Source organism: Labrus mixtus, chromosome 2 (genome assembly GCF_963584025.1).
Source record: "Labrus mixtus chromosome 2, fLabMix1.1, whole genome shotgun sequence".
Taxonomy (NCBI): domain Eukaryota; kingdom Metazoa; phylum Chordata; class Actinopteri; order Labriformes; family Labridae; genus Labrus; species Labrus mixtus.
In genome coordinates, this window is record NC_083613.1 from 2,943,647 (window position 1) to 2,959,926 (window position 16,280).

Genomic DNA, 16,280 nt, shown 5'->3' on the forward strand with positions numbered 1-16,280 from the left:
GGTCAGGATTTGGTAACTTGAATCTGTGTTCATCTTAGTGCAATTAACCTTTTTTATTGTTATTTAATTTTAATATTCAATGGTAAGTGTTCTGTCATTATTTTCCTTTAATGAGAAGCTGTCCCAGATGATCTGAGTGGTCTCATATGGTTCATAGTTAATCAGAATCACTAATATATTTTTGGCCCTAAATCATTCAGTGCTTTATAAACCAGTAGCAATCATTTAAAATCTATTCTCTGACTCACTGGGAGCCAGTGTAACTGGGACCTCAGACATGGAGTGATAGGATCCACTTTCTTGGTCTTAGTGAGGACTCTAGCAGCAGCGTTCTGAATCAGCTACATTTGTCGGACTGATGTTTTAGGCAGACCTGTAAAGACACTGTCACAGTGATCAAGTTGACTGAAGATAAAAAGCATGGACCAGTTTTTCCAAGTTCTGCTGGGACATAAGACCACTAATTCTTCATATATTCTTCAGATGATAGTCGGCTGACTTTGTAATTGTCTTAATGTGACTTTTAAAGGGATACTTCACCCATTTGCATTTAGCTTTGTATCATTAGAAACCTGGTAGTATTTTTGAATGGTTGTGCATCCCGCCCTCATTTTCCCCTGACCCGGAAAGATCAGTATTTCTTTTCTGAAAAGGAGCCTCCGATGACACAAAAATCGTCATTTTGGTTCATCGGCGGCTGCTCGGGGTGAAACTACATCGCTAGTTCCTCATGTTTGGGGGACCCACTGACGCTACAGACCAATCACAGATCAGTCAAGTCAAGTCAAGTCATATTTATTTATAAAGCACATTTAAAAACAGCTACAGCTGACCAAAGTGCTGTACAAGACATTAAAAAAGAAAAAACAACTTCAGATCACAACGTCCACAAGAGATAAATATATATATGTATACATATATACAAATAAAAATAAAGAATATATAAAGAAAGCAACAAAGGAACCTGAAAGAAATGGTCTATTCAGGACCAGAGGACTCAAATGCTAAAATATAAAAGTATGTCTTGAGACGAGACTTAAAAGAGTCAACAGAGGGTGCAGACCTGATTGAATGAGGGAGGCTGTTCCACAGTTTAGGGGCTTTTACTGAAAAGACCCTATCTCCCTTTAGCTTGAGCCGTGAGCGGGGAACAGCCAGGAGGCCCATGTCTGATGAGCTCAGGCACCTAGGTGAGGTGTATGGCCTGAGAAGGTCAGTAATGTAAAGGGGGGCCAGGCCATTCAGGGCTTTAAAAACAAACAACACAATCTTAAAATCGATTCTGAATCTTATTGGGAGCCAATGAAGGGATGCTAGGACAGGACTGATATGCTCCCTCTTCTTGGTTCCAGTCAGCAGCCTTGCTGGAGCATTTTGGACCAGCTGCAGACAGGACAGGGACGACTGGCTTATCCCGGTATATAAAGAATTGCAGTAGTCAAGCCGGGATAAAATGAGTGCATGGGTTACTGTCTGTAAGTCACTGAATGAGAGGATAGGTTTTAGCTTGGAAATTGTACGGAGCTGAAAGAAACTGGATTTGACAACTGAATTTACCTGCCGATCAAATGTAAAGCCTGAGTCGAAGATAAAGCCAAGGTTCCTGGCGTGGGGCCTAATGTGGCTGTATAAGTGACCTAAGCAGTTGGAGACCTGTTTGATGACATCGGGGGGGGCCAAAAAGAACAGCTTCAGTTTTTGACTCATTTAATTGTAAGAAGTTATGGGCCATCCAGTGTTTTATGTCTTCAATGCATTGTGTAAGAGAGGTGAGTTCTGTGAGATTGTTTGGTTTGACCGGTAGATAAAGCTGAGTGTCATCTGCGTAGAAGTGGTATGAGAGGTTGTGCTTCTGGATAATTTAACCCAATGGGAGCATGTATAGTGAAAATAGTAGAGGGCTTAGGATGGATCCCTGTGGTATCCCACAGCTCAGACCAGATTGGGAGGATGTGGTGTTGGTTAAGTTTACAGAGAAGGTTCTGTTGTTCAGGTATGATGTAAACCAAGTCAGGGCTGTGCCCTCAACACCAACCCAATGCTGCAGGCGATTAATTAAAATTATGTGGTCGACAGTGTCAAATGCTGCAGTAAGGTCCAGTAAGATCAGGAAAGCACAGTTTCCAGAGTCCATTGTAAGGAGAAGGTCGTTGTGGATTTTGAGAAGTGCAGATTCTGTGCTATGGGTTGCTCTGAAACCTGATTGAAATTTGTCTAAAATACTATTATGATGAAGGTAGGGCAATTTCTCCAGAATAACCTTTTCTAGCACCTTAGAAAGGAAGGGTAGTTTTGAAATGGGTCTGTAATTGGAAAGTGGTAGGGGGTCCAGGTTGGTTTTTTTTTAACAAGGGCTGCACTATAGCATGTTTAAATGAGGGAGGAACAGCACCAGTTGACATAGAGCTGTTTATAATGGAGAGGATAAAAGGGCCGGTATCATCAAATGAATCTTTGAGGAGCTTGGTAGGTACTATGTCACTGGGGCAGGTGGCAGATTTCATTTTAAAAACCATCTCTTTGAGTGAGGTTAAGGTGATAAGTTCAAAACAGTTTAACTGGGCAGAGCAGTTGAAGGGCGGGGAGGCTGAGATATTTTTTCTAATACCAGCAACTTTTTCAGTGAAGAACTTTAAAAAGTCTTCTGCTCTACTAGGTGGAGTGTCTTTGGATCCAGGAGGGGGGCAGGTGAGAGAGTTTATAATATTGAATAGGACTTTAGGATCATGGTGATGTTTTGAGATGATATCTGAGAAATGTTTTGCTCTCGCTGCCTTGACTGCAATTTGGTAGCTGATCAGCCGCTCTTTAAGGATGTCATGTGAGATTTGAAGCTTATCCTGCTTCCACTTGCGTTCAGCTTGTCTGCAGCTCCTCCTTAGGGCTCTAGTGGATTCAGTAAGCCAAGGCTGTGATTTAGGCTTTGGTTTTTTTATCTTGAGAGGAGCGATATGGTTGAGAATTGAGGAGCAGGTAGCATTGAATAACTGAATGTGATCTTCAGTGCAGAGTTCAGTAGGAACATTTTCAACAGACAGAGTATCTTGAGCAGATAAGAATGCAGCTGAGAATAAACTGGCAGTGGAGGAGTTAATGTAACGAGAGTAACGCATGGTGAGTCAGAGAGATAGATAAATTAAAAATAATGGCACTGTGATCTGAAAGACAAGGGTCCATTATTTCAAAATTGTTAACAGGAAGACCACAAGACAAGACCATGTCCAAAGTGTGGCCATGTTTATGAGTGGGACCTGAGACATGCTGTGCAAAATTAAATGATTCAATCAGGTTTAAAGATTCACCAACAAGTGGTTTTGATGGACAACATACATGGATATTAAAATCACCCAGTATTAAAATTATTTCAAATGATGGCACAATTTGCGGTAAAAGGTCTGCAAACTGAGTGATAAAATGTTTATCTGATTTTGGAGGACGATATATTAAGATGATAAGAAGAAGGTTTGCTGTACCCACTTTAGTGAACTGAGCTTCAAAACTGGAAAAGGAACCCAGAGCAAGGCAGTAACAATCAAACTTGTTTTTAAAAGTCTGTAAGTAAGTCTGGCAGCACTTACCAAGAAGATAGGGACAGGAACAGGAACAGGTCTTCTAGGTACAGCCTAGAAACTAAATATCACTAAAACAGGTTTAAAGGGCAGGGGGTGGGTGGAGTTTGTGAGTAGCCATGCAGGCATGTATGTTTTAAGCATGTTTTCTAAGGTGTGTGCTTGTTTGAGTATGGCATGTCATTTTTGGATGGACCAGTAGGATCCATAGCAGCCACTAAGTAATGAGGCATCAAAATATCAGTGTAGCATGTTGTGGAGCAGGGGGGTAGTGCTGCAGGTGGGGGCAGACAGTAGATTCTGTGCAGAGAGTGTCTCATCTATATGTCTCTTTCTCCCCTTCTCTTTGATGAAGCCTCACTGATGGTCAAACATAATACAACAAGACAAAGTTACAAAAGATTATAATTAGACACTAACTTTATGAACATCCATTGTGAGTAACCCAGTTATCTTAAGCTCTAAAAACGAGATTCAAAACTACTCTTTGTGATGCTTTTATTTTTCTTTTCTTATTGCCATATGCCTCAGTCTCTTTATTTCTGGTCTTCATATATAATGTGCTTTTATTTTGAAAAACTGCAAAGGGGACTTCCACTACATCGTAAAGTTACGGGAGTAAATAAATACAGCTAAAAGAACAACCAAGAGGAGAAAATGTTACACTAATGTTGTTTTGTGAGGTGGATTTATCTTAAAAACATGTTTGGGTGACTAACTCTCTTTCAGAAGGATGCTACATGTAGCATGTATCCATTTGTTAGCTCTGAGCTCTGACTCAACCAGTGATGAGTGACAGGAGGACTACTGTTAAATGCACGTAACTTTATCGTGCTTCAACTGTAACCAAACAGCTATGATTGGCTTAATTGTCACTTAATAAATCTTACTTGACCAATAAGTTTTCATCAATGACTCCACTGGTAAAAAGTGTGGGGGATGAAAATACGTTTCAGTGAAAGTGTGGGTGTCACAACACCCACGGGTGAGACATGCCTGGTTTTAACCACAGCACACTTCCCATCATGTGTATGCAACCTGCATAGCACAGCAATGCTAGAAGAGGCCTAAACAGGAGGAGTAGGGCTCAAGGTGTTCACAAAATGGAGGGTAGGACTGATGCTTGTGTTGCGTGTAGCTGCAAAGACATGTACTCTAGCAATGGCAGAAATACATGCTCAACCTCAAGGTGGGACTATAGGGAGACAAATTGTCGACTTGATATTTGAGAAGAACCAGCCAACCTGTAGCTAGCAAATGTCTGACATATTTTCATTCAGGATGCCTGTCAGGTTGTTACTTGAAAGGGCCTTCAGTCCAAAAAGGCAAAAATTCAGAAGCATGTTACCAATTATGAAGTAAGACACCAGCTAGCTCACTCTGCCATGACACAAGACAGAGCTTTTCAGTATTTTACCATGATGACTTGTGTGTGTGTGTGTGTGTGTGTGTGTGTGTGTGTGTGTGTGTGTGTATGTAGTGTTTTTCCTCTGTTATGTCAGAGGACTTTACGAGGTATTTTAGACTTGTCTATGTTGTTAGTTGATTCTTAATTCCAGTTAGATCAGTCTAAAAACTGTGAAAAAGAATTATTTGACTGCAAAAGTAAGTCAATATACCTCCTGACTTAAGTGGCACAAAAAGCCATGATGGAATGGTAGCAGTCGGTGACACTTGCTGACCAGGAAAGAGTTTTTAGAAGAAGACCTGTTGATACATCTGTCGATCACAACTTTTCTACTCTGTATGCCAAGTTGCACTTGAAAACCAGTGACTGTTTAATTCTACCAGACAGGAATTTTCAGGAGTGAACTTTAAGTATAAAAATGTATTATTTTCTTCTTTATGATACAGCTTTTCTCTGTACAATCAAACTAAAAGGTGCATGAGCGCATTTATACCTTAACATATGATTAAGGATCAATGATGCAAAAGAGTCTGTCTGCTGGTGTGCTAGGGCAGTAACCAAGATCTTCCTCTCAGGCACATACACATGCAAATTGTAGTGAAAATAAGGAAAATCTTTTCTCAAATGGCATGCAAAGCACAAGCTGTGCTGTGTTGAAAAGCACAAAGTGACAAGACCTTTCTATTGTGATACCATGTCTACATGTTATTATAATAATTCCCAATTCTAAAAACAACAATTCACTAAAGCCTAATCAAGGAAGAACTGACAACCAGTCAAGAGATCTTCCGCCTCGACTTGCCTTTTCAACCACTTACATTCGGATTACATAAGAAGAAAGGGTTCTGTCATCCAGCTGAAATTTGGTTTTACTCGTTGAAATGAACACGCTGTTACACAACACACCACAACCCTTGTCCTCCATATTTAATATGACCACCCCTCCACTCTTCAGCTGGACAAAAACCCACTCAAACTCCTTGTTTGCTTCACATGCAAGCTTTCTTTATTGAGGCAACTATCAGAAAATGTTAAACTTAGTGACCCACTATGAAGATAACAAACACACACACACGCACACACACACACTCTCTCACACACACGTCGAAAACCCAATAATAACAGGTAGTAACCAAAAAATAGAAAGGAGTGCAACAAAAAAAACTGACAATGGGGGCGGTTAAAGTGGATATACTGTTAAAAAAAATCAACCTTATGTTGGAAAATATTGATTACTCTGTCTGGTAATCAATCACGTGTGTGTGTTATATAATTGCAAGCCATTAGCAAAATCCTGTCAAACTACTGATGCTGCGATACCCAATGATAAATACTGTTAACTGCTTTTCTCAACATAATGCAAACCAATCTTTTACCATTCAAATAACATAAAAAGTAGCAACTTCAAAATGTTTTGGATTTTTATTCCAAGGATGAACATGAAAAATCATGAACAATCAATTTGAATGAGGATGATGTATCTGAGTATCTAGTTACGTGTTCGTATAGTTTCTATTCATTTTCATGATTATGATTTCTCAATATATTTTATAGGTTCTTCTAATTTAGAAGAAAGATTGTTCATAGTTTGGGTTCATTTTAATAACAATAAACCTACTACAGTGTCAGAGTCTCATACTGTCACTGCTCCCCAGATCTTGAAAGCAATTTAAAATTGTACAATATATTGTTATTAGGGTTCACGTATACCTCTATGTAATTTAATATTATACTAAATTTAATAGCACGTTTGCAAGTCAACATTGCATTGTATCATGACAAGATCAGTGAGAGCTTGCTGAGGCCCTTTTTTTTTTTCGCTCCGTCTGAGCTCTGCATGAAAGTCATTAACTAAGTGTTACAAATACAAGGATATGAGAATGGATGGAGTCTATTGTGAGAGCTCTTTGATTTATCCAGTGCTAAACGAGAGTCACAAACTTTGAGAAAATCTTATTTCAGAGCTCGATGAGATTTCTTTTGAAACTTAAAAGGGGACGAGGTTGAAATTCTGTGCATCTTTGGAGAAACAAACAAAAAGCAGGAGAAAAAGGCAATTTTGTCATTTTGCTTTCACATAGATGTTAATGTTGTGTAGGAGAAACCAATAGAATATTTTCTGAGATTTATTTTCATAATTTATGTTACACGTGCGCTCTAACTGTTAGACTGAACAGGCACCGCAAAAATAAATTCCAATGTGGTTTTCCTGGTTAAATAAAGGTTAAAAAAAATCCATATGTATGTTCAGGAGCTCTTATGATTAACAACATGTTTAAAAACATGCTCTGAATAAACTGCTCTGCCCATTGATAAAGTACCAGTTGTTTTGGCTTGTTGTATTTATTCACAAGGTCAGCATTATAATGATGGTTGTTCCGAGAATAAAGAATCCGCTCAAGTAAGACAAAACTGTAATGAGACACAAAGCAACAATTAAATAATTCAAGTTGAAGGATGGGCCTGGGTTCAACACTGGATAGAGATTATTAGAACTAATTAAACTTGACATGAACCTGGTAGCTCAGATGAGGTTGGACTAAAATGTGAACACCAGTACAGGGGAGATAGAGTTAAAAGAAAGTTTACAAGGACACAAGCTTTCAGCAGCTGTCAACAGGCAGGCAGGTTTGATCAGGCCGACACACAGAGTCGAGCACAGGCAGAATGTTGGCAACACTCATGTCTGTTATGGAGCCAGAGTTCGGGCCAGGAATAAAGACACACTGACTGGTGCAGAAAGAGGGGTGGGGTGATGATAGGTATCAAGTCTTAGGCTTCAGGTCAAAAACAAAAGCAGAAGATCAGGATCAGGAAAATGTTGAAACAGTAGCAGGTTTAACTGTAACACCTTGACAGGTTCGTACTCTGGCAGAACTGGAGAAGGGACCAACTTTGGATCAAGATCGAGGCATATTTTAAACTTACACATAATGAGGTGTTGGCATTAATGAAAACAAAGGATTTTGCTAATAAAAGAATGGACAAACATGTTTAGAAGAAGACACAGAAGAGGGTATCTGTGGAGTGTTCAGGTTAGAGAACATTGGAAAACAAATGTATTACCAGATAGTATCAGAGCAAAGCAGCTGATTACAAGAATTAGGTTGGTAAACAACACATGAACAAAAGTATAGAAAATGAAACTGTTTGGTAAACAACACAATAATTCGGACACTTCGTTTTCACTGCCTATAGACTTCATGGTTCAAGTTCTTTTTATTCAGCTTTGGCTACAACTGCTGTCCAGTGTTGATTATTGTTCAAATAGGAATTCTTCGTGAAAGTCAAAATGTTTTATTTGTAACACTTTATAATAACCATCATCTATAAAGGGTAAATAGATAGTTAATTAACCATTAGTTAATAGTTATTTACTGTTAACAAACAATGAAATGATAGTTAATAATGTTTGCTAATGATTTGTAATGCTGTAATTTATGTTATGTTAACAGTTTATTGATGCACACATTATAACATTCAATACACTTTATAAAGTGTTTGTTAATGATGACCAAATGATTTATAAACCTTTAAGAGATGGTTTATAAAACATCTATAAACATTACAGAGATACATGGACCAGATATTTGTTCATGGTTTGTAAATATTTTATAAAGCATCTATTAACATTATTTGGATGGTTATTATAAAGTTGGAACTGAAGATTATAATCCCTTAAAGCATCTATAAATATTTTTTAGATAGATAATTCATATTTTATCAATGATTAATAATTGGTTTGTTTACCATCTACAATTATTATCTGGATGTTATTGTAAAGTTGGAACTGAAGATTATAATACTCTGTAAATGGTTCATAAATAATGTGTAGAGCATCTATAAACATTATTTGGATGGTTATTATAAAGTTGGAGTTGATGTTTATAAAACGTTAACAATTGCTTTATACATGGTTTATAAACCATTCATAAACAATATGTGAATGACTATTATAACGTTGCAACTAATGCTAGTAATATTTATAATTAATTAAATATTAAGTGGTTTATAAAACATCCAGTAACACACATTTATAAACAGAAAGTCATGGGACTTCAAAAAACTCAGAAATGACAACTTTATTTTAATGCAACCGTTTTTTCCCCAATTCTTGCAACAGTAAAGTTGACAAACAGCATATGGAGCCAGAGACACAAACAATCAATAAATTGGCAAAGTCAGATACATGGTTGCTGCTGCTACTTCAATGTTTCAATGCTTCGACCCCTATAATTGTCGGGTCGTAGTAGTATTGTAGTATTGTTGTAAGTAGTGTTTTAGGGGTCCAGATCAGCTTTTTACGGACTGCATTATTGGACTCTGCAAACGGCTGACATTGTTGATGTTAGCCTCTCTCTACTCTGCTGTGTCTCCACTTCTGCATAAAACGGTTTTGTTACTTTGCATTTGTTTGTTGGTGTGAGAAGCTTGAACGGTGCTAAAGTTCAGGTTTATGACCGTGGTTCGAGACGGTCTAATGAATGTAAAATCCGCTTTGTTACAGTATCTGAGCTTTATAAGACTCTGCTGACTTCCTGGCTAACATAGCTGTTGTTATCCTCTTTCTACTCTCTTATCCACCTCTGAGTAAAACTGCTTTGTTACGTGGTGATTTTTTATCGATGTAGTAAGCCGGACCATTGCTAAAGTATTGATAACTGATCTAAACAGCTCGGCCAGAGTTCAGGTGGTGTTGTTTAATCATAGCACTGAGTGCAAAAGAACGGGTTAACCCATATATATATATATATATATATGTGCCGAAACCTTCTTCACAAGATGGCGCTGCCCTGCGGCGACACGGACACCAGTGAGCTGTTGTAGATGTTTGTATTTTGTATGTGATCATTTTGGACTACCGTTCTGTGAGAATGGATGAATGAAGACAAAAACGGGAATGAACATGACGTGCTTTTGGACTCTTTTAGTGGCAATCGCGATCCTCTTTTTAACAGCTGCCGAGCAACGACACTTTGCCCCGGAGTAAATCTGGTGATACAATACACACGAGAGCTGCTACTGTCTCTTCGCAATGATGCAAATCCACAGAGACTCATGACAGAAGACCTGCTTCAGGAGATACGATCATCACACCGACAGAGAGCGAGAAAAAGAGGCCGGAGAGGAGGCGTCCGACAGCGGCTGAGAAGGAGAGGAAGCCGGCCGCCACTACCATCTATGATCCTGTGCAATGCCAGATCGCTGAGAAACAAATTGGACGAACTCCGACTACTGTCAAAAGCCTGCTTTGAATACCGTGAGTCCTGCATAATGACTATTACTGAAACGTGGCTAACATCAGATGTACCAAAGCCTTTGGTTGAAATTGAAGGTTTCAGCCATATCCGCGCTGACAGAACTGAGGACTCCGGGAAGAGCAAAGGAGGCGGGCTCTGTGTGTATGTCAATGACAAGTGGTGCAGGCAGTACACAGTTCGGGGAACTGTCTGCAACAAGGACGTTGAACTACTGTGTGTTAGCCTAAGACCTTTCTACCTGCCCCGGGAATTTGGAAATATTCTGATATGTTCAGTTTATGTTCCCCCTGACGGTAACGCATCCAGGGCAGCTTCTCAAGTGGCGGACTGTGTACAAGAGCAGCTTCAACGCACACCAAACGCCCCCATCTTTATCATGGGAGATTTTAACCACTGTAATCTGAACACTGCACTCCCAGGTTTTGAACAATATATAAAATGCGACACCAGGAAGAGAAAAACATTGGACAAACGTTATGGAAATATCAAGGGTGCATATTCAGCTTCCACAAAACCCCCTCTGGCAAATTCTGACCACAATACTATCCATCTGATCCCCACTTACAAAACAGCTCTTAAGAGCAGCAAGCCTCTTGTTAAATCTGTCAATGTATGGACTAAAGAGAGTATTGACACACTGAAAAGCTGCTTCTTATGCACAGAATGGGACACTTTTTCTGAGGAGAATGATGTAGACTGTGTTACAGAAGTCACCACAGACTACATTCATTTCTGCATTGATTCTGTGATCCCTAAAAAGACAATAAAAGTTTACCCTAACAGTAAACCTTACATCACAAAGGAGGTAAGAGACTGTATCAACAGGAAAAAACTTGCATTCAAGAATAAGGACCATCTACAACTAAGAGCAGTACAATCAGACTTAAACCAAAGACTGAGAGAGGCAAAACAACAACACAGGGCAACACTGGAGGATAATCTACAAAACATGAACAACAGGAAATTATGGGACTCTGTGAAAACTATGACCAACATGAAATCCACTAAAAAATCTTTATATGCTGGGGATGAATTATCCACAGCAAATGAACTGAACATTTTCTTCAAAAGGTTTGATAAACAAGATTTCTCAGCAGAGTGTAGTAGTGTTTTGGAGAACATTCCCACTGTCGGGGCAGATAGGATTTTAATCGACCCCAAGGATGTGGAAAATGTTTTTAAAAGTGTCACTGTCAACAAGGCCACAGGGCCAGATGGCATTTCCGCGTTCTTATTAAAGATGTGTGCAGAGGAACTGACACCTGCTTGGTGCCCCATCTTTCAGAGGTCAGTAGATACAAACACTGTACCAGCAATGTGGAAAAAGGCAGTCATCACACCTATCCCAAAAATTCCATGTCCTAAAGACTGTAATGATTTTAGACCGGTGGCTTTAACTCCTGTTGTAATGAAATGTATGGAAAAACTTATGGTGAGCAGGCTGAAGTTGGAGGTAGGCCCACAGCTAGACCTATACCAATTTGCATACAGACAGCATAGAGGTACTGATGACGCTATCAATAGCTTAGTGCACATGGTCACCAAACATCTGGAGAATCCCAAGGCCTACGCTAGATTACTGTTTGTTGATTTTAGTTCAGCGTTTAACAACTTGCAGCCTCACATTCTACTTAACACGCTAAATCAGCTTAGGGTCAATCCATTCATCATTAAATGGTATCATTCATTTCTCACTAACCGCACCCAGCAAGTCAGAGTGAACAGAACTGTGTCAGAGCTCACAACCATCAGCACCGGAGCGCCCCAGGGGTGTGTTAGCTCACCAGTGCTGTTCACTCTCTACACAAATCAGTGTACCAGCAACAGTGGAAACGTACATGTTAAATTTTCCGATGACACAGCCATCCTGGGCCTTATGCAAACAGACTCGGACATTCACACATATACATCAACAATCAGCAACTTTGTGCAGTGGTGTGACGAACACCATATCCTCCTCAACACAAAAAAAACAAATGAGATGGTGTTCGACCCTCGGTCTCTTGGCGACCACTCACCAGTGGTCATCCATGATCACACCATAACACAAGTAGAGTCCTACAAATATCTTGGCATCCACATAGACAATAAACTAGTGTGGAAGTCCCAGGTGTCTGCTCCAGAGTGCAGCAGAGGCTTCACTTTCTGAGAAGACTCAGGACCTTTGGTGTGTCCCGGGAAGTGCAGCTTCTCTTCTCCCATGCAGTAGTAGAGAGCCTCCTACGATATGGTATCTCTGCATAGTTTGGAAATTTGACCGGTCAGTCAAAGGCCCAAATCAACAGACTCACAAAGACAGCCATGAAAATCATGGGAGTTCATCAACACCCCAGCCTCCAAGACATCTTTCAACAAACCATAATCAGACAGGCACAAAAAATAATCTCAGGCCCATCTCATGTTCTTCACCCTGAGTACCAGCTCCTCCCCTCAGGCCGACGATACAGGTTACCCCGTGGGAGGAACAACCGTTTCAGAAATACCTTTGTTCCCTTGTCCATCAAAGCCCTCAACAGTACCTAAGCTGTAATGTGTGTGTATACGTGTGCATGTATGAGGTGGTGTGAGTGTGTGTGTGAAGATGTGTTGATGTACCTGCACTGTTTATCACTTTTCAGAACTATTACATATTTATGGTTTTAGTAATTCACTTGTATGGCATTTTATGATTATTTAACTGACATGTTTTACCGACAAATGAATGTATTTTGTTATTTTTTGTTACTGCATCAGAGCTCTGTGAAGTCCAAGACAAATTTCCCACTGGGACAATAAAGTTAATCTTAATCTTAATATATATATATATATATATATATCTATATATATATATATATATATATATAAGCTATTCAATAACACGAGAAACGTAAAGATGTGTGCAGCAGGCACTTTGTTTTGAAAGCTATGTGTGGTGTGCTTATTTATCTATGAACAAGAAGACAGTGCATTTCTGAATCATGTTAGATTGCTATGCTAAATTTAAAATTTTTCTGTCTCTTTTTTCAGAGTACATCACAGCAGATTACACAGACTACAAGCTCCAGTATCCTAACGAGTGTACCAAGGTTTCATGATGAGGTTGGGTGGCAGACAGACTCCCCACAAGTCTCAGAGGCCACACAGACATACCTACCTCCAAAGGGGTCATCAGTCCACACACAGTTGGCCTGGGGTACACTAAGGGACAAGCAAAGGTACGCACACACACCTAAAAAAGTGTCCAACTGCTGAAATCTGACCAAGAATATCAGAAAACTGTGATTTCATTACATGATTGCTGATTTTAGCTTTTTGTATTGTAGCTTGTTGCTGTCTGTGATGCATAACAATGAACATGCTGAACATAATAAAGCAACAACCTCTACAGGGTAGCTGGTCTATAAGATGGCATTCCTCAAATCCAAAAAAAAACAGACACAACATACAGTGAGTTACAAATTCTTTTATTTTTTAAACCCAAAAGCACAGTCTATTTTTAGACCTTTAAAGTGATTTTTAAAGTTATAAATACCTATTTAAATATACCTTCAAAGTCTTTGTAAACGTTTCCAAAAAATAAAAAATTAGCAATAACCAAACATTATGAAATAGATTTTTGTTCTTGAATTACTTTTTTACAGGATATTTTCTGGGACTTGATTGCACTGGTGTTGGAGGAGATGTTTCAGGAACCAGAAACATTCATGGAGGAGCTGCAGAAAATACCTGACTCTCAAAAGAAGGAGGGGTGGCTCGACACGTGTCCAGGTGTAGTCAAGGGGCGGGTGTAAGCCAACATACTGTCAAGTTGGGTCAAGAAACTCGGGGCGAATCCTCAGGACGACACACGACAGGATAACCACTCTGCAGTTGTGTCCCCAGCACCGGCTCACAAAGCTGAGCTGCCAAGTGTCTGCACAGCCTGTATGGAGACAATATAGTTAGATGTAAAAATGTTACTTCTCATTGTATATTTACACGTATAGTTCTACACATTTAAATGTTTTTTAACCTAAACTGAGAATAAACAACTTTCAACAAATGATTTTCTCACTTGTTTACTTTTATTCCTCTGAAATAGTGAAACTGTTTGATTAGAATGAATTTGATTGATGTAAATCATTATTTATAATGAACATACTCTTCTGCAGTTCTCCGTGATGTTCTCCTCTGAAGATGTTGTGGATGTTTTGAAGTGTATATGGGTTTAAACAGTCCTGGATGTTTTTGGTACAAGGAACAGGCAGCAGATTCATTCTCCTGATGAAAGAAGAAGATACTGATTAAAATGAAATAATGTTCAATAAGAAGGAAAATAATGACAGAGGAGGAAACATTATTGCATGAAATATTGATCCAAGAAACATGTGATTATCACCTGGGCTTTTGTAGTCAAAGTAACTATAGAAGTCTATCAATCAATCAATTTTTATTTGTGTCGCGTCAACTCTATGATGTCATTGATACTTACAATTGCTCATTGAATTATTAATCACATCAAGGAGGTGATATACAATGCAGAACAAGGTGAGTCGCTGCAATAAACAACGTACAGTACTAATGTAAATACAATAAAAATTTATTGCACAGAACACATTTGTGGCCAATAATCATATTGTAATCAAGCCAAACTTGGTGAAGCCACGAGTAAGATATATATTTTTGGATTTGGGGAATATGCTGGTAGCTCCAGTCAGTGAAATTGGAAGAGGCTAACGTATTTTTCAACACAATAACAGTGAGAGTTTTTCTGATAAAAAGACTTGATACAAACATAAGGTGTGTGTTACTGTTGCTATGTTCTTGTTGTTAGTTATCATGGTGTTCTGCAGCACACAGTCTCTGCTCCGGTAAGCATTTAGCTGCAGTTTCCACACTTAGCATATACATAAACAATGCAATGAAGCTACCCGATGAGCATATATTTCACCTGAAAAGGCTGCAAAATAAATACCTACAACACTGAAACGTCGTGCTCATGCCTTCGTGGCAAAGGTTGTTGTGTTTGTTCCTCCTCTCTGTTGTCAGATTGGTGAAGATGAAAACCGGCCATTGCTGTTTGTATGCCGGGGTTTTTGCTACCCTCGGAGCCAAAGTAGCTGCATTCCCAATATGGTAAAAGGGGCGTGACATTTCCAAGAACAGTGCTGAGCGACTGGTCAGAAGCGAGCCGGTGCATGGAGCGGCAGTACATGAAAACCGACACTTTTTTTTCGAACTTTAGCTATTGTGAACATACTTTAGTAGGTACATAGAATAAATATACGAACCCCAAAAAGGGCATAATATGGGCTCTTTAACTATAGTAATGTAACTTTGAGGCATTAAGACGTTTACATGCTTAAATATAACTCCCTGCACTGGTAACAGTGGAGAGAATGAACTACAAATAGGCCCCTTTAATCACTATAAACAAATAAAACACAATTAAATTTAAAAGATATGTCATCATTCAGTTAACAAAAGACCATAGTCAGTAACAGTATGGAAAAGTAACATTTCCCTTTTATAACCAATAGACAAAATCATTATCTTTTCCACAGGCAATAGACTGTATCATGCTAGCTTTATTTTGCCTGATGACCATATAAGCATTTAAATACCACAATCTCACATTAGGTTTGAACAGTTAGCAACTTAACATGGCCATACCAATTAGTGATGATTAGCATAAATGCTAACGACTTCGATGCAAGCCAAACAGGCTACATAAACAACTTACCACTGAAGTTGATTTCACTGCCTTAGCTCCGCGATGACGATGGATTCAGGCACAGCTCTCATCAGTATGGGCGATATCACTGACGCACAAAAATGGCGTGGATAATAATTGTAGATGGTAAACAAACCAATTATTAATCATTGATAAAATATGAATTATCTATCTAAAAAATATTTATAGATGCTTTAAGGGATTATAATCTTCAGTTCCAACTTTATAATAACCATCCAAATAATGTTAATAGATGCTTTATAAAATATTTACAAACCATGAACAAATATCTGGTCCATGTATCTCTGTAATGTTTATAGATGTTTTATAAACCATCTCTTAAAGGTTTA

The 16,280-nt window shown here is 38.9% G+C and overlaps 1 long non-coding RNA gene across 1 annotated transcript; it reads right to left on the reverse strand.

Moving 5' to 3' along the window:
- Positions 1-13,316: 13,316 nt before the first annotated feature.
- LOC132954411 (uncharacterized) lies at positions 13,317-15,258 on the reverse strand. The gene is made up of 5 exons (XR_009665758.1): positions 15,172-15,258; positions 14,359-14,477; positions 14,111-14,139; positions 13,874-14,079; positions 13,317-13,446 (listed from the first exon to the last, which is right to left on the reverse strand). It is a non-coding gene; the product is annotated as an uncharacterized LOC132954411 (long non-coding RNA).
- Between the last annotated feature and the right edge of the window lie 1,022 nt (positions 15,259-16,280).